The sequence below is a fragment of the Falco punctatus genome (assembly GCF_963210335.1).
Source record: "Falco punctatus genome assembly, chromosome: 9".
Taxonomy (NCBI): Eukaryota; Metazoa; Chordata; class Aves; order Falconiformes; family Falconidae; genus Falco; species Falco punctatus.
The window spans coordinates 628,076-651,545 of NC_137589.1; the positions used below are offsets into that span (position 1 = coordinate 628,076).

General features: G+C 49.6%; 2 protein-coding genes across 2 annotated transcripts in view; both read right to left on the reverse strand.

The window, feature by feature from the left end:
- The window catches only part of LOC308069532 (uncharacterized protein), a 91,835-nt gene extending 78,979 nt beyond the window's left edge, over positions 1-12,856 (reverse strand). Inside the window, exon 1 of the mRNA XM_080401937.1 lies at positions 10,544-12,856. The gene's annotated coding sequence lies outside the window, so the exon portion shown is untranslated. The remainder of the gene's footprint in view (positions 1-10,543) is intronic.
- Positions 12,857-13,030: 174 nt separating this feature from the next.
- Positions 13,031-23,470, reverse strand: part of PWWP2B (PWWP domain containing 2B) — a 35,456-nt gene continuing 25,016 nt past the window's right edge. The window contains exon 3 of the mRNA XM_080401926.1: positions 13,031-13,568. The gene's annotated coding sequence lies outside the window, so the exon portion shown is untranslated. The remainder of the gene's footprint in view (positions 13,569-23,470) is intronic.

Genomic DNA, 23,470 nt, shown 5'->3' on the forward strand with positions numbered 1-23,470 from the left:
GGCAGCGCTTTGCCGTAGGTGTGAGTCCAACAGCCCCACCAAAGCTGCTTTGGACCCTCCGGTAACAGGATCAGCGGCACGGAGCCCAGCTCCCCAGTGCTCCCTGCGAGCGCCGTGCTGAGGCACCATGCCAGCACGGGCATGGCCGGGACCTTCGCTGGCACCAGAGACAACGCTCCTTCCAGCCCAAACAGCGGATGTAAGCATTAAGAACATATTTTCTAGACAGGAAAACAACACAATTGGACAGGAATGTGTTTCTTATTTTGTTCCCACTGCATGACCTCACTTCTCTTTATTTTCAGTTCCTCCAGACCACTCTGCACCTCAGTTACTGTAGGTCAGCAGCCCTCCCCTTGCTGGTTCAGCCAGCTGCTCAACTTTTCAGGCTGTATTTTGTCCCTGAGAAGTTGCGTCCTCGCTGGGCTCTCCTCCATCCATCAGCCATTACAGTTTTCTCCCCGTAACACTGATCAGTGGGTGGTAGGGCTGGTAAGGTTTATCTGAGCCGGAGAAGGTGGCAGGTCGGCTGCCCTGGTGAGCCCTACCCGCAGCAGTTCCCAGCAGCACCTCCCAGGTCCAGCTTCAACTGAGACTGTCAGGAACAGAGGTCTGGGTGACCTATTTCAGGGTGAAGCGTGTCTGGATTTTTCTTCTGCAGCAGATGCAAAATACTTTAAAATGAATTATTATTGAACCCATAAATTCCAGGAGGAAGGAAGTCCTGATTTCTGGCCACGGTCATCACTCCCTCGTGTAGAGAATTACAGGTCCCATTCTGCAGCGACAGATGATGTGTATGGGCAGCGCTGGTAAACAACAATTTTGTTTGCTGAGTTGTAGGAAAGGGAAAAACCCAAAGCCCTGCACAAAAAATGCTTTTCTAAACAGAATGCTTTTCCACGCCTCCCAAAGAGACATCGGTTGATGGTAATAAAGGAATCACTAGTGATACCACCTAAGAAAGAGCATTCATCACTGTTGTGCAAGCAGCTGATCCTAACTGGCTGATTATAATCCCTAGTACCTGTAATGGAAGGGGAAAAAAACACAGCAATCACAGCTGATAATTAACTTCTGTGATGGGAAGACCTGTTTAACCTTGAAATAAGGATTAATTAGATATAGGCGCAAAGCTGCCCCTGGTGAGAGCAGCAGCAGGACCCTATTACAGACCCTTCCAGGAAGGTGCGGTTGGGACCGGGCATAGCAAACAGCAAAGATAACATTATTTAACAAGTTTAATTAAGCCAAGCAAGCATCAGCTTTCCTCCAAAGCCTTCTGCAGTCTGTACAAAGGAGGAGATACCAATCTGCGTGTTAGTGAGCTGCTGGTTTTCTCTGTGTTACGTGTTGAGTGGGATGCAGGGCAGACCCGTGCCGTGGGTGCTGGCAGCTCCCGCAGTACCCCTGCAGCCCACAGCCCGAGCAGGCGCGGACCTCACTGGCAGCAGGATGGCTGTCCCCTGCAGGGACCAGGGGCATGGGGGGGTCCCTCTCTGCTGTGCTACGTAGCCAAATTTAGCTCCTTTGGAAAATTCTGTGCTGATTCTGCCTGGCACAGTGGTCTGATGCTGAGCCAGCCGAAGTCTGCAGGTGGAGCAGGGGAAGGTCTGAGTCAGGCCCTTCCCATCTAGCAAACACCCTTCTCTCATGGGAAGTTACGTTTTGCAAGTCTCCGAACATAACAAAGCTGGTGCAGCCTCGCACCAAACCCGGGTTCTCCCCTACTGAGAGACCCTGTTCCTGCCTGTGGCTCAGGCAGCCCAACATTGGACTGGTGTACCACCCCCCGCATTGCTCTGACCCTCTCCTGCTCTCCAAGCTGTCAGGACACAAGCAGCTTCCCCACACCCGATAAATAACCTGTCCTCCTTCCCATCCTGTGTGCAAACTGCCCCCCTTCCCCTGCCCCATCCAGCCCCTGATGGCTGGTGGGCACGGCCTGCCTGTGGCTGTACCATCACCTGCCAGCTCTGGATGCACTCCCACCAAAACCCATCTCGCTGCTCGAGGAAGAGGGCAGCGTGCCCACCACCCCCCCCCCCAGCCATAGCACCCACGTCCAGCAGGGACCGCTGCTATGACCCAGCCAGATGTGGAGACGGACACGCCACATGGCATCCGGGCCAGCGCTCCGAGCTCTGCACCACCAAACAGGGGGTGGGCGCTGGAGGGGCAATACCTGTGCCAGTCCCCCGTCTGCCCACAGGCTGCCAACACACTGACCAGCACTGAGCAAGCACCGCGCTTTTCCCAATAGCCTTTGCCCTGCCGGGATCATCCGAGACCAGAGGTTTGCTGCAGGAGGGTTTTCAGGTTAGTCTGGACCTCTGGGACCACCCCAACACTCGTCACCTACAGCATCGCCCTGGTCTAAGGAGCAAAGAGCTGCTGGCACGTGGCACTCACTGCATGCTCTGACCTTGCTCGGCGTGCGCCTGACCTGCAAACCCCCTTGCACTCCCCTGCAGCTAGTACCCAGGACATGTTACAGGGGGGACAAGCCACACTAGAGGGAAAGGCAGCATCAGAGAAGATGAAACTCAGAAAAACTGGTGTTACAAATTCGATCCCCTGTGAGGAGAGGTTTGTGGATGGAGGCTGTGGGGTTTTCTTCCCACTGGGTATCAGTTTGTAAGGGTGAAGTTGCATTAGTGTAGCTTTTATAGCCATTTGTAAGTCACTCCAGGGACCGTACTATATTGAGCAATTTTTTATTTTTTTTTTAATTTAAAGAGATTTTTTCAGAAAGAGGTCATAGATAGAAAGGTGAAACAGATGTTTCCAAAGGCAATTCCTGTCCAGACCCCTACTCCTATTTCTTGAAATTGCTGCAATTATCATACCAAGAAGTGTTTCATATGTCAGGGACAAACCAGTGGGGCTGAGCCAGGCAGCATTTATGAGCAGCTGACAACAGCTAGCACCAGGAAGAAAAAATTACCTGTATATTACAACAAACTTCATTAGTTCAAGCCAAGTGGAAAACGCTGCTTGGGAAACTGCTAATACAATTTTTGGTGCACATGCAAGCCATAATAAAAAGAAAGATAAAAAGCATCATACCAACAGGAACCCCCAGGAAATGTCTCCCACCACCCGAAAAGCTCCCGTGGGGAGGAGGCCCCACACCATGGCACAGAACCAGTGGCCCTTGCCCACCCCCAGACGCCCATGGGTGGGGGACAGGGCTGTCACCCTCCATGGCACGGCTGCTGCTCTGCGCACATGCATGGGGAACCGGCAGGGCTCCAGGGGAGGGGGCCTGGGGGAAACCCGGCAGGCCCCCAATACACCAACCAAACCATGGGTAAAGCAGGACCTGCCGACACGAGCTGTACGGCGACAACATCTTAGAAAGTCCCTCACATGAACCTATTGAGCAACTAAGATTAGAAACCAGCCAAGAGACAAGAAAGATTTAAAGTAGTAATTGTCCTGTTTTAATGCAGAAGAAGGTAACTAATAGGAGCGCAATACTGATTTAAATATTGAAATCAGGAAACAAAGCCAATGAAATGATGCTCAAATCGGTTTAGTGTTAGGAACTCCAAATCACAAGACACTCTGTTGAAAAGTCAGCTTTCAGAAAGCAGAACGAACGCTCCATGGCTAAAAGCAGCGATCACCACCTCACAGCTTGGCTGCTCCTTGCACGCTGCGTTGTCAATTAGCCGTGAAGTGTTTGGGCAACCTCCTTGGTGGCCAGGCCACTTCATAACAGCCCTTAAAAACATTTTCTGCATTCTCCTGCAGAAGCAGATGGGTGCTGAGCCAAAAGCTCTTCAGTCTGACATGGAATGACTTGTGGCAGCACAACCCCGGTAATGCAGTCTCGCGGTGGCACGCATGGCGGCACGGCACCCAGCGGGACCCCATGCATGGCAGAGCTGAGGTCCCACGGGTCAGCAGCGGCCCACGGGCATCACTCCGCGGCACCCAGAGCTCGGGCGACAGGAACCCGGCGGATGCTGCTGTGCTGCATGGGAGGCCCAGCAGGGATCTTTCAGGGGTTTGGGTTCCCGATCCCTTTGCATTTTCCGCTGGGAACGCAGATACTTCACAGAGAACACATGTGGTCTCGCTTTCTCAGCCACCTTTTCAGGGACTTCAGAGGAAAACATCATCACCTGCGTAGTTAAAGCTGAAAACTACCATTCCCCCCAAAAACACTTTTGTGCTCCTCCATTACAGACTTCAACACTTAATGCTGCTAATATTCAACACTTCATGTTGCTGACACAAACCCCATTGTCCCCAGCCCTCTCTCACTAGGGCCATTACCCCCACTACATAATCCATCTTATTCAGTACATACTTACTTACACGAGCTATTCCTGAATTTAATAAAATATCTTCACATAACTGAAATTCACACAAGGACCTAACTTGAGAAAATAGCACAAGCTCTTCAGTTTGTCTTTATGCTTTAAGATACGCTTGGGAGAGCAGCATACACCTACCCAAGCAGCTCTGAAGCCCCATGCACTCACACCTTCCCCTGCCAGGGAAGAGACCCAAATTCTAAAATTATCCACTCAAAACGAGCATTTTCTCAGCCCACTTTGTATCAGCAGTCACTGAGTAATTCACAGCAGATCTAAGATTAGCTAATGAAGCACAATGACTCATCAGCCAAGCCTCTGTGCCACTGGGAAAATTCAATTTTTCTTTAGCAACAGAGCTTCAGCTGTGGAAATTATAAATAAATATGGTTTGGAGAGGCTACAGTAACATGAGGATTCTTACTTAAAACTCATTGATACAGATATTTGTGCCTATGACACCCTTGTACTAACTGAATCACTGATCACTTGCAATAGTGCAGGATTGTGCCTGGGACTTTCTGCAGCAAAGCTGCGGTGCTGAGCAGGAGAGGGTCCGGCTGAGCAGGAGCACGCAGTGACAACGCACCAGCCAGCAAAGCCTGATTTCAAACCACTCATTATCTCACACCCATAAGCAAATTAAAACCATGCAGAATCATTACAGGCTTCTACAAACGATGTTGCTGAGCAAAATGACGGGGTGGAGGAAAGTCATAAACAGAATCAAAGCAGAAAGGATCCCCACCCCCACGCCAGCAACAAGATGCAAAACAAGACCAAATTTCAATACCAGAGTAAACTCCGGTCCCAGGTCCATGTGCTTGTGTGGGGCTGCAGGGCTGGGACCCCCACCACCCTGGCCCCTCCACTCATGAGTCCCCACTGCTGCCCAGCCTATGCTTCTCCACTGGCACCAGAACCACCTTCACCTTCCTGCAGCCATTACACGTGGGCTGAGTGACCCACCCTGGGTTTGCCAGCAACAGCTCGGCCCCATCCCAGGCAGGGACCATGTGCACTGCATCCCCTTGGTGCACCATGCCCCTTGGTGCATCACGTCCCTGTGTGTGCCAGGCAAGACTGCTGCTGCCGGCTGCGCCTGCTGCACCTCCTGCACCACAGAGCAGAGCCCCCCGCCCAGCTCTGCACCAGTGCCTTAGTGTTTGCTAGTTAGCCCCCCGCCTCGCTGGGGCCAGACTGCATCCAGTTCCTTAGAACAGGAGCAAATCAGGGTGTACGGCTGCTTTCAGTGAGGGTGCTGGGAGCCCCTTGAGCACCCCCCCTCCACCGAATGGGTGGATGCTGAATTTCAGGGGGTTTGGCCCCAGATCGTTTCCCTGCTCCAGGCTGGGCCGTGGGAAACCCGTGGCGCAGGGGATCGGCACTGTGGTGCGGAGCCCCGAGCAGCAGCACCAGCCCCGGCACAGCAGGGCCCCACACCTCCTCCAAAACTGGCCCCGCTGCACCTCGGGGCCAGCACTTCATCCTCACACACCTTCAGCGTGACACCAGTGACACCAAGGACTTTCAGCAAAGAATAACAAACAGCCCTTTCCCTCCTGCCAAGCCTGTCAGCGCAGTTGCTCCGTATTCAGTTCAGCTGCACTTCGGATTCTCTATTTCAATTATTTTCTGTTTCAAGCCATGTTAAGCTTCGGGTATCAAAGCCAAATGCTTCAGGTTTTGCTGTCTAATGAAAAACAGCTTAAAATTTATGAGTTCTTCCTGAGAAATTAGTTTTAAAAACAACGTGCCCAACTCTGTGCTTTATAATATGCACTTAAAAAAAACAAATATACTTTAGGAGAAAGAAAACATTTTCCATACAAGACAGATGTTTGATTGGATTAAAGCTAGCTTCTTTTAATTAGGTTAACTGGAGCACCACTGGGGAGTCAGGCACCTGTGTCTAGCTCTTCGCGGTGCCTGTCAGCTCGGGCAACCCCCACTGCCTGTGCTCAGGCTGGTCCCTCCTGAGCAATGGGAGCTCAGACTGGAAGCACAGAAACTCGGACCGACACCGAGCAAGAGCTGTGCTGCTACCCAGCCAGGGCTCACGGCAGCCTTCGGTCATGACCTCCCTGCTGGGATGCTGGCAGGGATGGACACAGATATGAGGAGTGGTGACAGGCAGAGCGATGCTCCAGGTGCCCTGGCCTCCAGGGTCCCTGCCAAGGGATGGGACAGCCATGGGGTGGGGGGACCCCAGGTCCTGTCCAACTACTGATGCTTGGGGTTCCTCCCTGGTGTCACAGCAGAGCCATTAGTCCCTGACACAGCAAAACACCACATCAAGGCTGCTTAGAAATTCTCTGCTACAAGCTGTAATAAAAAATGGATAGTAGTAATAATCTTAAGATCTAGCTAAAGTGAGAAAATTACTACATATCAGAACAGCAGATAATTCTTTTGCCAGCATAAAGCTACTTTCATCTTTAAAAGTTCAACTTCCCATTTTCTCCTACCTATTAAGGGATACCGTAGCCCCAGGATTACTGTTGTAAGGTTGCAGCCAAGTCAGGAGGACAGATGAACACAAAACTGTTGCTAAAATCCAGCAGGTTTGGCTGTAAGCACAGTTTTTCCCAGAAGGGGTGATTGAAAACCCTGTGAAAACCAGACTGGTGCCAACAGCAACTAAAGTGCATTAGGAATGAGAAATGGTGATGCTGCTGTCCTGGGAGATGGAGCTTTGATTGACTCTGGTTTTCTGGGACAACCCAACGGAGCTGTTCTGCCTTTCCTTCAGTCCCCCAGCACCGGGGGGCCTTGCTTTGCATCTTCTGTCCTTACACAACCTGTCTGCCCTTGCACCAGTGGCAAAGGATGTGCTTTGAGGTCCACAGTTTGAGGGCAGATCCCCTCTCCCAGCTGAATTCCTCTCTCTGCTGGTGAAGGCTGCATGCAGCCCACGTGCCTGCTCATCATGGGCCCCAAGCACAAAGGGACCAGTGGCCCCGCTGGACCGTTATGCTGGCAAGACATGACTACTCCACCAACACATGCATGTTCACTGCAGCCCCCGAGGGATCCTGCTTGGCTCCAAAGAATTGAGAGTTCTACAAAACACTCATTTAAAAAAAAAAAATATATAGTAGCCTTTCTCCCTGTTTTGCATTAAGGTATCAGCTTCATATTTCACCGGCTCGCTCTGACACTTGGCAGCCAGCCCATGGGACCTATGCTCCTACACCTTCCACCTGGACAAGCAGCACTGCCCGTGATTTGGGGCAGGTCTGGGTCTGGTCTTCTCCCTGTGGCTCCCCAGACTGCCATGCTTGCCAAGAGCTTGTTTGTTCAGTCAGTGGTGCTGCTCCTCCAATTGATGTTATCACAGCCTCTAAAACCAGTGCACCAGCATCAATACAGTTAAAATGCATTAAGATGTTGATATTCTTATTGGCCATAGCTTAATCAGGAAAGGGGAAATAAGGAGAAATGGTCAAAAATGACAAACTTAAAGACACTGCTACCAGTTGTTGAGAATCATCTCCCCAGTGCAGTCCCACGGGCCCATCATGAATGACAAAGACAAAGTTGTTTGGGAAATGGATTTTCATCCTATTCACTTTAAAATGGCCTTTCCCCTAGTCAACGCTAGGCCAGGAAGAAAGCTGAAATTTCACAAAGTATGAGAAACATTTACTTCAGGTCAGTGGAAAAGCTTGAGAAACACCAAAGCTGGCACTACAAAAGCAAAGGCCCGCATGAATGCTTCCAGCCACAGCGCTGCCTTCACGGCGGGCGAACCAGAGCCCCCTCTTCCACTTTTTCTTAATTTTTAAGGCTGTTCTGCTGCATGAGGCATTTCAGAGAGGCACAGGGGCCTGAGGGGTGTCAGGGCGCAGGCAGCCCCTTGCCAGGAGCCCCTTGGCAGAGCTTGGCTTTCCCTGCCCAGTCCGACAGCCAGGTGGAGCGGGGAGGACACCCAGGAAGTGCCCAAATGGAGAACCGAGCACAGAAAAGCATGAAACTGGAAGAAAGACAAAAGAGTAAGCTTTAGAAAAACATCACAAATGATATTTAGACAGAAGCAGGTGCTGCGATGTTTTGCCACCATCACCCCAGGCTAGTCCCCTTTATCCTCACTATCCCCAGCACAAGTGCTCGGCAGGGATTTGCATTTATACGGGGCCACACAGAGCGCAGCAGGACCTGCAGAGCACGGGTCCCAAGGCGAGTTGGGGCAAACACCCCAGAAAGGGAAAAGCAGAGAGCTGAGAGTGGAAGGGGCCAGCCCCTGCCACCACCCAGCCCGGCACAGCCCCACGGGAGCCCCCGTCCCTGCTGCCCGGCGCAGGCGCAAGCTGTTCTGCTGGAGATGCCACCAAGGCAGCTGGTGCAGCAGCTCTGGTGGCTCTGCTAGCCCTTACCAGCATGAAATAAGCAGTATGCTAACTGTACGCTACAATAAAGAAACCAGTAAAAATCTCATCTATGCCTTAGGAACCCTGATGGAATCGAAAACACGTGGTTTTCTTATTCTGTGAGTGAATGGATTTATAAGCACAGAACAAAAAGTTATTTAAATAGCACATCATTAGGTGCCACAGCTCCAAGGTTAGCTCAGCAAAATATCCTTCCCCTTAGCTAACCCAGCCTGCAAGGGACCCTGCCCTTGGGGCAGCATGCTACGCACCCCTGTCACTCCGGAGCACGGTGGGGACATCTCATGGGACACCAGGCATGGCTTCACCAGCCCCGACCATAGAGCTGTACTGACCAAAGGGATTAGTGCAAACGAAGTTAATTAAGCACACCAGGCAGGGGGAGACTGCGGCTCCCTGCTCACCCTCCCCCTGGTGCCACCAGCCCCCGGCCCCCAGGGGAAACCACCCCTTTCCAAACTACAGCTGGGCTCCCAAACGGGCTCCCCAACGGGCATCACAGTGCCGTCGCCACCCCTCGCCGGCCGCCCTTCCCAGCCAGCCTACAGGCCACGAAGCAACAGAAACTATGAGGTCAGGCCACCTACACAGCTAGTTCCTTTTAATAAATGTAGTAAGTCAGAAAAGATAGGATACACAAATTTGGTTAGAAATCATGGCTTTGAACAGAAATAACCTGACTCACTCCCTGGCTGTAGAAAATACCATTTGCCCTTGGGAGGGTACGAGTGCCGCCTGGGGAGGGGAACCTGGCTGCAGCAGGGCACTGGGGCAGCTTTCGGGACTGGAAAACCTGCCCAAGGCAGGTCAGACATGAGGCCAAGTAAAAGGAATGTGGATTATGCGCATAAAATTTCATCTGTAGATTCAGAATACTAGCAAAATGCCTTATGAGAAAAAACAGTGATAGGTTTAGTATTGGTTTGAGTAGCATCAGGATAAAATACCGAACCCACACACACACTGAAAGCCATACTCAGATTCTGCAAGGGCTTGCATTTAGGAAATCAGCTGTGGGAGCTGAAGCACAGCTGTAGGATCCAGCAGGAAACCTCCAAAACCACAGTGCGGAGCAGGAGAGACTATAATAACCCTTCAGTGTAACAAGTATTGAAAAGGACTGAAAAAGGCCCACCCTTTCCTAAAGCCACGTGTAAGTTTTAAAAGTATAAGGCGGGAAACCTTAAAAACTGAGCAAGAAGTGAAACTTCACAGCACATAGAAATCTGTTAACCACGTTCAAGGGGCAGCACAGAACCTATTACAGAGAGTACTAACGACCACTTACTATTCCTGAACATTCCCATCTAGGTTTTAACCCAATGGAGCTTTTCCTCTGACAGAATAAAAGACTAAAGCAAGCCACTCAAACTTTGCATTATTTAAAAAGACATTTCAAAACTTCTACATTAGCTTTTTAAAATCAGTTAAGAAATGAAACAACGCTGTGTTCTTGATCTATGGTTTTGCATTTGCTGAGAAATTATTTTAATTTATCTGCGTAACGGCCAAGGCAAGAAAAGCAATTTGCTGCAAGGTTTTTGGTTTAAGCCTTGCCAAAACCAAAGAATCACCTTTTCACCAAGGTGAAGCAAGGCAGTTTCTTCAGCTCCCATACGCAGGTCCAAAGGTGTGCTTTTTGTTGGGATACTGTTTAAGGCTGGTGTTTAAACGTACATCTGGCACTGAGCATCTGATTCAGAGAAGGACCCCAGTGCCCAATCCACGCATGCGCCTCCTAAGCACTATTTTCTCCATTATCATGTTTTCACTGAAACTCCCTGTAGTAGTTCTCAGTAAAGTGGCAAAAATCGAGTGACTCACCTGCAGTGCTTAAATTTCACTTGTCTTCATTCTTTAAGCTGGTGTTAACACAGACACACGCGTGTCAGGCCACCTGGCATCACAAGGGTAAAAGACAAAAAAACTGAGTCCCAGCACACACGACCTTCCCGTCCTCTTAGGAGGAGGGTCCTTCCCCAGCCCTCCTGGCAGAGAAGGGCAGCAAACCAGTTCTTCAAACCTCCCAACTGCTGACACAGGACCTGGGGAGGGCTAACACCCACATTCTCCCCTTCCCCTCTGCACTGGCAAGGAGTTTCAGGCAGTAAAAGCCCATTGTTTGCTTTCTAAAGGCCCCAGCAATGTCAGGAATGTCACCCATCCAGGTGCAAGGGCAGCAGAAGCTGAGCTCTGGGTGACAGGGGACTAGCAGGACACAGCGACCTGCAAGGGACCATAGGGAAGGGATACCAGGCCCTCCTCCGCCAGCACGGAGGAGCACAACCACTGCTCTGTTGGCATGAGATGACAGCAACTATCAAGGCAGAAGCAGAGGGCAGACAGGTTTCCCCTGCTTGGTTAAACATCTGGCAGAGCACGTTTACGTGCACCATGAGTTTTACTGCAGAGCCAAATTATCATGGGAAGAAACTCTTGGACATCCACTCTTAAACAACTCCATCCTGGGGACCACGTCCAGCATCACGAGGACGGACACTGGCCTTCAGCTTACCTCCTCAATCTGTTTTCTGCCCCAAGCCCAGAGAAAAATCAGTGGCCCCAACGGGAGGTCTCGTAACTCTCCCTCACACCAAGCAGAGACTGAACGCCTGAGGAGTTTCTGGACATCTGAAGGATGTTTCTGCCTGATCATGGGACTTGAGTGACATCTGCTAGCCTTCTCAGGAAAGCTGCCAGGACTCACCTGTTGTTCTTGGCATCTCCTTCAGCCGCAGCGCAGCCTTTCCACGCGCAGGCAGGAGCAGCCCTGCACTAGAGATGGGAGTAGACGAGGACTCTTCCTGAGAGCATGGGGGAGTAGGGGCTTGGTTATTTTTGTTTGCCTTTTTTAAATTTATGTTTTTAAATGGACAGAAGGCTGCTTGTAACTCCCTTCAGCAAACTGCTGTAATGCTACAGCCAAAAAAGCTTGGCAACACTTTTTGGCAGGGATTTTGTACAATAAAGAACTGTGTGAGCAGAGAACAAAAACTACCTCACATAGCCATCAGCAAATCCTAGGCCTAGCTCGAGAAGATGCTGGGGGGGGGGCGGGAAAACAACCCACAAAGAAACTCCTGAAGACAGACAGACAGGGGCAAAGAAAGGTAGAACTGTTTTCTCCATGAGTGGGAGTACTCACTGCACAAGAGCATCTTTGCCAGCCGAGTAGCCTGCTTTGGAGATGGGCAAAGCAGATGCCCAGGTAAACAACTGCTTCATAAAGGCTTTACACAAGGTGCAGGAACACATTCCTTTGCTATATACTGCTGTCCTTTTAATACTTATTTTTGGAAAACAGGAAGCTTATTGATTTGTTTGCAGAGGCGGCCAAAATCAGTCTTGAGAGACAGATGTTCTAGTCCAGCATTGCATTTTAGCCTGCATGTTTTGCACCACTGTCTTCCAACCGTTTTAAGGGAAGCATATTTGACTCACTGTATGCTCTTACTGACATTCAGCAGAAGGGATTTTTTGGTGTTTAACTCTTCTTGTTGAACTTCGTTGTTAAACAGAAAAGGGAAGCTCTGACCTCTCTCGCAGGCATTCAAAAGACCACAACATAAACCAGCTTGAACCTGGAAAACACGAGCTTGTATGTCTTCCGATCCGCTCGTTCTTCTAATTCGACAAGTTTATCACAGTGTTTGCTGCAACAGATGAAGGACAAGCAGGAAGCAGAATCTGTGTAACGACCCTGTAGCTCACAGGCAATCTTCTACATGCAGACAACATTACACCTAGCAGGGACAACTCTGAACTGTCTTCTCCAGCGTCAGAAGCAACAGATTACCACAAACTGATGTTTCTAGACTGAGGGAAACCAAAGGAAAGCTTGACTAATGTGAAAACAAAAAAATTAACCAATACAGTTACAAAACCTTGTCCATAGGTCACTTCAGTGTGTAAACCATTTGTATTCTAAATTTGGTACAAAAGCTCTTTGTTTTCTGTTTTTTAGAGACTGCTAATCACTTCTGGTCATGTGTAAGGACGAAGATCCTTTCTATCCAACAACATGTGTTCAAGGGGTCCTGAATTACACTTGTTGACTAGGTGTGAACACAAGTTAGTTCAAAACATTAATTGGCTCTCCAGTTGGAGCCGTCAGGCTAACCACCCACCTCTGCACAAGCCAAGACTGTGCTGCCTGCTGTTTCAGGTGACTTAAGAAAGCATACGTTTAGGACACAAACCCATACAAGTTAGCAGCTGACTGCTTGTTCACGTACCTGAAAACATTGATTCTCTCAGGTCTGCAGTAAATTACATGAAAAAGCTTTAACATATGCAATGACAGCCACATAGTTATGTGTTGCACATTTTCCAAGTTTTAATAGACACAAAAGTGAGTCCATTGTACTTAAGACACTACAATGATTTCATTCTATTGCATGTCCTGCTCCAATTACATTTCTCAGAGTACAGTATTGAGTAAAAGTTTGGTAGCTTTAAAATTAACAAGTGTGTGAAATCTGTAAGTAAAATAAGCAGCAGCAATATTTTTTGGGATTTTATCAAGAATAGCTAACTTTTAAGTAATAAATACATTCCAGGTTGTGTTTTTTGCTGTTCTCCTAGTTCATGGCCGTACAACTCCTCAAATTCTTATCCTAGGGTAAGATATCCTTAAGACTTTCCTGCCAGCCTCACACCAGAAGAGTCTCCTAACTCCACGTCCCGGTGCCTGTCACCTGTCCCAGATGAAAAGCAGTGCAATCTGACAAGGAAACTCCTCCTCCTGCCATGCACACGGCAACCTCCAGATTCTCCTGGGGAGCATGTCAGGATGATTACAGACTTCGTGACCCTCTAGGAGAACAGCTGTGCTCTTATCTTCTGTTACCTTGAAGAAAGTGAAAGAGGGAGAGGTTACTGCAGGCGGCACAGAACGGACCAGCATTAGCAGCGAGGCACACGCTCCGGGTTTCCTCTAAATATAGCCAGGAATTCTCCTGCTCCCAGCTGGCCCGGCAGGCAAAACCAGCAGCAGCTACAGCTTTGGAAGAAACTTGTCAAGTTAACAAACCCAAAGTAAGAGTGGGAATTTTCTCCAACACAGACATGATGTGAATTTCAGTGACGATAATAAATCTTCAGTCTCTGGCTTAAAGACTCTGAAGTCCCCGTTCAGGGTGGGTTACTGTAGGTTAATCTGCCACGAGTTCCTACAGAGCACACCACGTGAAGAACATCTGCCTCCACTTTTCCAGCATGATCTATAAAAAGGATTATTTTCCCCTTGAGAGCAAGCCATACAGAAGCTTTCCTAAGTACCTGCAACTGCTCAAGACGTTGACTGGTGTTGCAGTGCTCCAGTCCAGTTAACGAACAGGCAGAGCAGCCACGCCACTTTCTCTGCCTCCAGAGGTAAAAGACACCCTGCCTGCCCTCGGACCCCCCACCCGCCACAGGCTCCCCTGCCCACTGCTCATTCCAGGCCGCAGAAGCAAGCACGTGCCATGGCAGCACTGCGGAGCCCTTGGGATGGCCAGCGTCTCTCCAAGGACCACACGCTGCTCCCCTCCCACGCAGCCATCTGAAGAAGGCTGAATCCGAGTGCATCAGACCATGCCATGACTGACCAGCCTGCAGGCGATAAGAGCATGCAAGATGCTTGTTCGGAATTCAGAAGTGCAAAAGTACATGCTCCGAATCACAGGTACCAAAAGGTAATGAAGCTACCCACGCCTGATGTGTTACACTGCTGTCATCTGGCCTCCTCGCCAGACACCAGCCACTAAGATGAAGGGCAAAAGGGCAAACGTCAGGCTTGAAAAGACAACATCTACTGGAGAGGGATGTGCCTGTCAAAACAAAAAACAGCGAGAGAGGCATCCTCATTTGTACGCCTGCATGCAACATGCACTTGCACGGGCTCTGTAAGTCAGGTTACACAGTGGAAGCCTTGGAAGAGTTCAAAGGATGGATCCATTTGGCTACAAGATCAAGCGAAAAAGCTAGAAGACATGTGAAGCAACTCTGCAAGACAGAAATGAGTAAGAAAATGGCATGGAAATAGATCTACACTTAACACTTCCCAACTGCAAAAGCATTGCTACACCACACTTCAAACGCAGTTCACTTTAAACCAGTTCAAAAGCCTGACTGGCCCTAGCACACATCCGTGCCAAATCAACTAACATGGCCGAGTCTGAACCACAGGAAACACAGGCTCAAATCCGTTCCTGACAAACAGGATTAATGCTATGAAGCAAAAGATCAAAGACCTTTAAAAATCCCTCTCAGTTGAGGTTTGCAACTTACAAATACCGAACACAATAAGCCAAGAGCACCAACACCAAACACAGGAAGATGATCACATTTCCAACGCTGCTGAAAACGCAGCAGCACTTCTCCTGCGGGCATGGAACCACAAGCAACACTGATTTACCCAGACTCAGCATCCAGAATGATCTTCAGTATTGCCCACACAACTGAGACTTCAAAAATGCTGATTCAATACACCATGAACATCTGCCCTAAAACCTACACTCCAGAAAAGGGTGGCAATCAGGTTTCATAAACTCCTTCAGTATCTCGCAGAATCATCCCACTCCCAAGAAACTGTGATGTCTCACAACAAGGCTCTTATCTATAGTCAGCAAGAGTATAAATTTATACTTAATTGTGCAGGAGAATCTATCCCTTTGCCTTCTGATGAATGGCGAGATTTAAGAGCATGCAACAAATTCACTTGCAGGCTTACTATCTTACAACTCCCAAAGCCTCAGTGAGGTCCATGGACTTGGCAGAACATGCCTCAAATGGTTTTTGCAAAAAGCTGACCCTCTAGAGACAGATCACAGATTGAGAGTATTTGGTCTAAACAGGAAAAAATGCATTTCCTTGCTGAGGAGGTAACAACAAGCCCTCAGGCTGGTTTTATTCTTAGTAATTTTCACACTTGGAGGAAGGCAGCATCACAACAGATGCAAGATGCCAAACAAGCTCCCAGCAAAGCCTTCTGCCTGCGCAAGGGCAGACGCCGGCCCATCTCCCCCATCGCAGGGACAGGGATGAGGCCGAACTGCAGCTGCTCACTGACGTTACCTGGGCCAGAGACCGGGGACTGTCTCCTCTGGGAGCAGCAGGTTCCACTGGTGAAATGGCAAACTGCTTTAAAACAGCTGATGCTCCACGTCTCGAAATGTGGAAACCTCACCACCTTGCTCAGCTCCTTGTGCCTGGGGATGGACGGGAGCTGGTCCTGGCCTGGAAACACAGGGCTCTGCAGACCAGGCTCAGCAAGGGGTCCAAGGCCCGCCCCCGTGAGAGCTCAGGTGTTGTTTTAAGCAATGCCCTGAGCAGACCCAGGGGTTTTCAACATGTGTTCCAGAGGAGCAATGCGGTGACAGTCACCCATACACTCTCTCTTTGGTGCTGGAAAACTTCAGAGACTTGTGTGAAAAGAAAATATCTTCAAGATGGAGCAACAGCTTAAATGCTACATTCTGGACATCGCTGTAGCCTCGACACACGTATGAGTAATGAATACATAACACACTGACTGACTCAGGACAATGGCATGATCTAGCAGTCTGTGTGCTAAGCTGTGTGTCAAAAGGGAAGCCAAGAAAGCTCTCCTGAAGCCAAGTGCTTATTCATAATTAAAAAAAATGAAGTTTTGGATCTACAAGAGCCATTCACAAATTCAGATTTAACAGCTGCAGCAGAGTGCAGAAAGCCAATTTGTCTTCTGAGATTACTGCATCCCGAGGATGTCAATGCGTGGGGACACCGCTCACACCAGCTCTGCCCTGCTCAGGGCACACGCACCTTGACCTTGAGGTGAGAGGTGCAGGACATGCCTAGTTCCCGCAGAGATGCTGCAGCACAGGGAGCATCCCGGGCCCTGCGCCTTTTGCCTTCGTGAGACTACCAGATGCGGCACTGAAGGGGTTCCTGCGTGTACTGGTATGCCACCAGGCACCCAGGGCTGTACCAGCAGCAGCAGCACTCAGACTAGCTCCAGGTGAAGACCAAGAGACACGCATGTGTGCCAGAGCCAGGAACCCATCTCCTTCAGATGGCTTCTCTGGAAAGCCCTGGAGCGCTGCGGCACTGAAACCCTCACTGGCTGCAGCCCCAAGTGGCACAAGCCCCTTGGTTATCCCGCATGTCCTGGCAGGCTGGGAAGCAATGGCAGCAAGAAGCCTGCTCATTTTGTCCACACAAGCAGCTTATTTTGAGGTGTATTTTCTAATCATAATGCCATTAGCAGCAGGCTGTAATTGAGCATCACCAAATCAGCCTTCCTCCTGGTATCTCCCCTCTCAAGGGGCCCTGTCTTGAGCTCAGGGCCTTATCTTCCCACAGCCCTGAGGAGGAGGGTGAGGGGCCAGGGGACCCAGAGGACCTCCAACAGGCAGCCGACTGGCTCCCACAGGGCTCTGTTTCTAAAGGCAGTACCTGCTTAACAGCCCACGTCACCAGCACAAGGCCAGGGGAAGGGCAGAGAGGCTGCTGCTGGCAGCGGTCCTGGGAAGTCCTTCCATCCCATGCTCTCCTCCAGTGGGAGCAGGGCCAGGGCAGGAGGGGGTTACCTGGGTGGTAGCCAGGACCCCCATCCCTGACCCACTGGGCAGGGTTTTGGAACCGTCTCCAACTCCCAAGGCAACAGGATCCAGCTGACTTGAACAGGCTGGTAGCTATGTCCACCAATAATAAACTCCATCACCCAAGCTCCTCTATGAGAACTCCTGTATCAGGTTCAAAGGTTTTCTGTTTTCTGACAGGGTTGCTTTCTGCATGAAGAAAAGGCTCTGATTATTGGCTTGCATGAAAATAGAGCAAGTCACCATTCATAAGGCAAGTTAAGCAAGTAATTTTGCTACAATTAATTTCTTCAGCTGCAGAGAGCACACGGGAAATATGCTTTCTAATGAAAACAAGTCTCTCTGATCCTCCAATAGCAAGAATCTAATGCAGATTAAACAGCAACTGGTACATCAGTTAAAAGCATTCACTCCTTCAGAAATTAATCAACTTAATGAAAAAAAGCCTTCATTAAAAAATTATCCAGCTCCTCCCTTCCAGAGAGACATGCATACCCAGTGACCAAGAGATGATTATACAACTAATGCAGGGCAGCTGACGGAGTTCATGTGGGAAAGGCTCAGGCACAAGATGCCGGAGAGTATTTGTGACCCTCTTGCTACAGCGAGATGAGTCACGTTCGCTTGCACAGGCAAAGGAGCCACACGTGGACCTTCACTCCATGCTGCATCCACAGGGATGGAGCACACAGAGCCTTCTGCTGCCCACAGGCACCGGGGCCAGCCCAGTGGCCTTGGGATGGCTGGGAGACACAGCCCTTGCCCTCATCAAGGACGACAAGATGGACATCACCAGTGGTGTGTGTGGCAGAATCCCTCGCTGCTCCTGCTCCGGGGCACAGATGGCACAAGGAAAACTGAGCACTTTCCAACTGATCGAAAAGCTGGAGATCAGGGTGCAGGGACTGTAGGTATGAAGAGCACAAGCACTCCAGAAGTCAAGATATTAAGTCTCATCTCTGTCATCATTGTCGGACACGAAACACCTATTTCAGATGTACAGAATCTTGGGATGTGCAAATTCGTAAACTAGTTAATACAAAGCTCACATATTCTGTAAAGGTACCTACAGAGTGCAAAACAGATGCATCAAGCAGATTTTAAAAAACTAAAGCAGGCACCAGCTCATCCCCACTTAGTTTGCAGGACACAGGCAGCTTCCTCAAGTCTGTCATTAGGGAGAAGTCAGTTTGTCACGCAGCCCACACACTCCCATTCACCTCGATCCCAATGTCAGCAATGGGCACTTAGGGAAAAAACAATATCAGGGCTAACAGTTGGCAAGTTTGTCAGCATTTAAGAGTCTTCACATTGATTTTGGGGTTTAAAGTCCTGCCTTTCACACCTGAGCATTAAAAGGGGAAATATCTGTGTCACCAGGCCTGACCAGCCAAGCAGCTGCATGTGCCACTAACACCACACAGCTACTGCATGAAGACCTTGCGCACTCCTCCTTCAGAGTAACAAGCACACTTCTCCACACAGAGCTGTCCCTCAGCTTTCAAAAATCCCCTACTCCTCCTCGGCCCAAAGCAGCCTTTCAGTATGTGCAGCTTGGAGGTGCTCCACACTCTGCAAAGATCTGCTCAACCGCAGCACAAGTAGGATGCACTTCTGAGCCTCAAGCGGAGGCCAGAGGCCTCCCCCCTCGGCCGAGCAGCACGGCTGGCTCCGAACCGCATGGCAGCCCCCTCTGCCCAGGGTCCCCCCACTGAACTCGCCCTGCTTGGTGTGGAAAGGTAAATCATAGTCGCAGTTCTAACACCTCCATTTGAGTTTAAAAACCAAACAAGTAAAGAAGATGCAATTAAGGAAAAGCTACAGAAATTCAATTTTTTATATCATTTTTAAAAGTTTTCAAAGAAACGGGTTTCCAGGCTCTTCATCCAGACACCTCTCCCCACCACACAGACACAGCCAGTCTCTCCCACCCTGGGAAGCTGTGCTGCAGAGAGGGCTGCTCTGCACGATCAGGACGTGCTTAGAGGTCCAGATAGGGCTTGGAGAACCTCAGTCCAGAGAGCAGCTTGCTGTGCTTCCAAAGGAGTTGTTAAGCCCTTCAGTTGATACAAATCTCCTTCGGCAGCTGAAGCTACAGCTCACATAAGCAGATAGCATTCTTGGGCATCCGCGCAGCTCGTGTGCGGTTAGAAATAGCACAATGTATGGCCTGCTGGCATTTCCAAAAAATACGCCTGGGAGTAGAGAGCGGAGGGAAAGAAGGGCAACAGATGGCACAAACAAGGGAGAAGCAGCACAGATCTCAATGTCTCCAAATGCAGTCACAGTGGTCACAAGCCAAATGTGCAAGTGCTTTGAGGAACAGGAAAATCAGTGGGATGTCACCAGACGTGCAGCTCCAGACATCCAGCGCTGGGGCACACAAATATGCAATGCAGTCTATTTTAGACTTGTTCTCCTACTTTGCATTAGTATGCAGAGACGCTGACGCCGAAGTGTTTGGAGGAAGACTGAGAAACAGCAATTAAGTTGGATGCTTGGTTTTAGTTGACTGAACCATCTAGAAACGAGGCCAAGAAAAATCTCAAGCATTCATCTCCTGGGCTGAAATATTTCACGTGATCAGGCAGGTGGTTTTAGAAATTCAGCTATCACAGCAATCATCACCTGAACTTTATATAAAGTTATATAAGGTTTTTGTGCCATTGGTAGAGCAGAAGAGAAGGGGTAAAAGGAAAAAGCAGTGATTTATGTTGCTTCAAAAACTGCTGGCAAGCAGTACTGGCTACATGCACATACAAAGCCCTGAACATCTTTGAAGGTGAAGTCATAACCCAACGATCCAAATTTTACATTAGAGCTTACTATATATAGCAAGTATGCAACAAGCTTTGATTTTGCTGTACATAGTAGCAGTGTGCTTTTTATGATGAATGGCTAAATGTACCAATACTGAGAGTCTATTAATCTAATAGCAGTAAAATTAAAACCTTCAGTATTTTCAAGTTTAATGGTTCCACCACCATGGCTTGGGGTTAAAGAAAGGGTTTTCCAGACTGAAAAAGTAAATGAATATACATACGTTAAACTTGTTTCATGCAGATTTATATGAAAATCTACAAGCAGGTTTTGTAAAAGGCTTTACTGCATGAAAAAACTGTGGGCAGGGAAAGGAGATAAGAGGAACCATTCGGGAGGATGACAGGGCAGAAAAAAAAAAAAGACTTGGATTTGCTCAGCTTGCCAAGGGCCCTGCTCCTGCACAGACCAACACCCTTGCCATGCAGGAGGGTCGGAGCAACACACATCCCTTGAACAGCCCCCGATCCCACCACATGACGTGTTCCCTGGAGCAGGGACAGGGCGGCCTTAGGAAACACAGGTCTGCTTCCCTCCTGCACCCCATGGGCTGCTTGCTCCCAACACCACACGTGTCACACCAGCCTCGAAGGGTCTGTCCCTGCCCTGTGCAGGGGGTCCCCTCCAGCCCAGAAGCATGCTCAGTATGCTGCATCACGCACCCATCCACCACATCTACCCGGTGGCTGAACACAAGACCCTGGCTGTGCCAGCAAACCTCTTGGTTATAAAACCAGAAGTAAGCTGGGGTGCTCATCACCATGGAAGATGCTTGACTCAAGGAACTTGAAGCTGACATAGGTGTAAGCTCAAATGTCATGCTCCTGAAAGTGAACAAAAAACAAAATGCAAAAGCACAAGGGATAATTTTATTCCCAAGGAAAAAAAGTCAAGGTGGGAGTGCCGAAACCTGCAGGACGAGCTCTCGGAGAAGGTCCCACACATGGAGACACAAGCACTCAGTACACCACAGGCAACATTCCAGCTCTCAGAAGACTTTCTGACCATCTGAAACAACTCTGGAGACAAGAGTCCTGCAGCCAAAAGCATCATGAGCATCCAACCAGGCGCATAGCAGAGTCACACAGGCAGTTACACAGGCGAGGGAGGAAGGATGCTGCAGGAACGAGGGGGAACCAAAGCCACCTCTATCAGGATGGACTGGAAGGATGGCTGCCACAGGGCATCAGGAGCTCAGGGCATGGGCAGCCACCATATCCCACCGGGCTCCCAGTGCCATGCCGGGCCAGCAGCTCAGAGATGCCCGTCCCCGGTGACATGGCGACTCGCTGAACATCAGTCTCAGCTTCTTCTGGCCTTCTCCTGGTATGCGTGGCAGCATGCTGAACTGTGCCCTCAGCTCCCCCGGCCACCTCTGCGGCACCAGCACCCCCAGAGTTCAGCACTCCTCGTGCCCACGGCAGCCCCAGCGCAGGATCGGGCCGTGCCCTGGCTCCCACCCCATCCGCCTCCCCAGGCCAGTCAAGCAGCCCATTATCCCGGCACTAACACAGCCCTGGGCCTGGGCACAGCCACCTTCTGCTAACAACGGAGGCCTGGGGTCCCAAAACCACGAGGAGCGGAGGTGAGCCAGTATCTGGTGCTTTCAAACCAGAAAGGAGTAACATGGCGAGCGCCCAGCTACAGCATGCAACGGCTCTCTGGACGTGGCACACGGGTAGAAGCTACAAAATGGCATGAGAAGATGCTGAGTGGGCATTTTTCCTCCTGGCACTACTCTAAAACAAGATTGTCTTACAAATTTGAGTTTTAAGAGTTGTTAGTCTGCCTGTCGTTTTTCCAGAAACTTGTTTTACTAGTCACTTAAAGACAGGGTTTCAATAAAGTATTTCCTTTGCAAAAAAGTGTAAGGACAAAATAATAAAACCATGAAGTGACCATAACAGCTTTTCCAACCCAAACCAAGTTTTGGGGTTTTTTTTTTTTTCAAAAAAAGTAATCCAACCGGTTCCAGTTTTATATGCATCCACAAATCACCTGAATTGTTTATACATTTTTTTCCCAGTAATTACCCTCCATACTGGCAGAACAGCATCACATGGCAGAAGACTAAAGTTTCACAACAGAAAGCATCAACAGTCACAAACTTCTGCCGTGCCCAGGATTAGCAAAAACGGCACCAGCAAAGCGCTGCTGCTGAAGGCACCTCCGGGACTCTTGCTCTGCGCTACCCACAACAAGCCCTCGCGGAGCTGCCGCTGGTCACAGCATAACGGATTTTACATCGGCAACGTGCAATATTGCCAGCCAGACACCTGCTCCTAGAAAGTACCTTTAATAGATACAAGGCTGTACTGCCTTGAAAAAGGCTGCAAAGCTTTTAGGTATTTTAACCGTAGCTCAAATGTCACCATGGTCCCAGGACTCAGGAACTGCAAAAATTAGTGAAAATATAAGTTACACCCTTCAGGAAAGAACAGTTGATGAGCAACTCAAAGAAACATTTCAGTTTTACCTTAGGGAAATTCAAGGAAAACAACAAAATTCAATCCTCCTTAATGGAGAAAACTGGGTACAGACAAGTCTTCAAAATAGCGAGTTGTTTTGTAAGTGATGCACCCAAACACTACACATGCTGGTCTAACCGGGGACCTATGTAAATGTCACATATGGCACACAAGAAGTTGTTTTATTCCGCTTTTCTAGTTTTGAGCAACCGCAGTTGTTTTTCCAACTATCATGTCATCTCCAGACAGGCAGACTGCATTGGCAGCTCACCTCAGACACATGCAAAGCAGAAAATTACCTGTGGAAAGCCAGCTGAAGGAGGCCAATGAAATGGGATATGTGTTAAATATACCTATAGACATTCCTATACATATAAGAGCTTCTGCGCTGTGAGGGTGAGCACGGGCACAGCTGCCCGGAGAGGCTGTGGGGTTCTCCTGCTCTGCAGACACCCCAACCCGCCTGGACGCGGCTCTGTGCAGCCTGCTCTGGGGGACCCTGCTCTAGCAGGGGGTGGGACGGGGTGGGCTCCAGAGGGCCCCTCCAGCCCCCACCATGCTGCGATTCTGTGATATACATGCAGAGGTCTGGCTGAAGAGTACAGAGGGAAGGAAAGGTCTGGTCTAATCCAGGCCATTCCATTATTCCTATCATTTTCAGGATGTTGTTCTTTCCGCAACCTTACAGACTTGCCTCCACCCCTCCTGTCTGTACCTACAGCACAGATACCAACCGTGTCTGCTAATCCAGTTCTCCTCCAGAGCAGGTGCTGCTTCTCCTTCCTGAGGCCCTGCCCCACAGCCTTTCACCCACATCTTGTGGCCAGGTCTGACCATTAGCACCACATCTGCCATGGTCCTACCGGTAAGTACAGGCAGCGTTCTCCTTAGGCTAACATGGG